Here is a 1,909-nt window from a genome sequence, read left to right as displayed (position 1 = left end):
CGTTACGTGCAAGAGAGCGAGGCGATCGCCGGCGGCCGTTACTTGTCCAGCGCGACTTATCTTTCCCGCCCCCTCCCGGCGTCTTCCTCGGCGCGGCGGGAGAGTCGACACTCGACAGTATCGCGTTGTCGTAACCCGCGGTACAGTGCCTGTACTTCTTCGTACTGGCTGCCGTTACGTACCATGTCAGTCACCTCGTCAGTCTTGTAAAGTATATTAGTAATATAAAATAGAGTACTCGCCATTCGGATATCATAATAGGTACTCAGTAAATATGATAAAATAGTTAAAAATAATGTAATTTATCAAAAATAATGTTTCGGAATTTTATACAATTAAGGTTCTTGTACCTATTTATAATATACTGAAATCTACACCATAAAACATGGGCGGATAGGCCCATCGGGAAATCGGGATTTTCCCGGTAGGTCCCCGTCGGTATTATACTCAGACCCCCGAATCCCAAAAAATAAAATAAAATAATAATAATAACAATATAAAAGTAATTTTTTATAATACTGGCTGGCGATCTAGCGGTATTATTTTGTAATATTTGTATACTCCATTATTGTCTGAAGGCCTCTGTATAAACACGTCGAGAGTTAACCCTACCCGTATTAATCCATATCTATTTTGTTGTATTTATAGTATTGTGCTATAACTAAATGATATATAAAATGTAAATATAAATAAATATAATTGATGTTCGAATAACAAAAATAAACAACCGCCATTAAAGTCTCCACACACTGCAGCGGTAAAATTCTTTTGTCTTGGCGGAGAAAATGATATATTAGACATTCACATTAATAAGCATTAGCTGCACAAATCGAATTTATTACGATATACAAAGATATGTATATAAACGTAGATAGTAGATACGTCAAACTTATCGCCTATCACTAATCGAAATATTAATTATTATTAAGGTCCACACATACTACAGCGGTCGCTGCCGCGGTGGAGGTAAATTATGTCCGGACTCATTTTACCGCTACCTCCACCACGACAGCGACCGCTGTAGTATGTGGGGAGTGGGGACCTTAATAATAATTAATATTTCGATTAGTGATAGGCGATAAGTTTGACGTATCTACTATCTACGTTTATATACATATCTTTGTATCGTAATAAATTCGATTTGTGCAGCTAATGCTTATTAATGTGAATGTCTAATATATCATTTTCTCTTACATCAACATTGATAAACAGTATAAACTATGAAGTATGAAGTAAGCAAGTACAATAACATAATTTACCTATTTTCACTCTATGCCTAATGGTACTATTTAATATTTTATCAGTTGTTATTATTTCTATTTTAGTTTTCCCATTGGCTATTGTGACTGTGGCGTTTTGCTAATCGTGATTTAATTTATTAAATAATATAATATAATATAATTATTAATTATGTCCTAACGCAATTTCGAAAGTGTGGCAAAAAAAAAAATAATTGATCAAGATTTTTTAATAAATGTGCCAACAATAAAACTCAAAAGAAGTTAAATTTTTTTTATATACAATATATTGGCGCTAGGTATATGTGGCCCTAATAAATATATCCCGGTAAAAAAGTACCTATCTGCCCATGCGGCATAAAGCATACTCATTAGGTAACTCGTGACTGTCTTGTTGTGCTACTAATGATCAATCGAGATACTCATATAACTGATAATATTATTTTTCTATTATTTTACTTTGCCTGCCTTGAGTGATTAAGCTTAATTGACATGATTAAAAACGTCTGTATTGAAGGTTAAGTAAAAAGTTACAGTTTATTAATAGTGAGCTACTGGGCTATAATTGAGCTTTGGCGGTAGTAATAATTTTAGCATTTTACTACTGCAAAAAATATTGAAATCGTCTGCGTATAATGTTGGTTGGATGGAAAATACTAAGTGCTTTGTAA

The sequence above is a fragment of the Myzus persicae genome, unplaced genomic scaffold (genome assembly GCF_001856785.1).
Source record: "Myzus persicae strain clone G006 unplaced genomic scaffold, MPER_G0061.0, whole genome shotgun sequence".
In the NCBI taxonomy this organism is placed as follows: Eukaryota; Metazoa; Arthropoda; class Insecta; order Hemiptera; family Aphididae; genus Myzus; species Myzus persicae.
The sequence above is the reverse complement of the archived record's forward strand: the minus strand, read 5'-3'. Positions refer to the sequence as shown.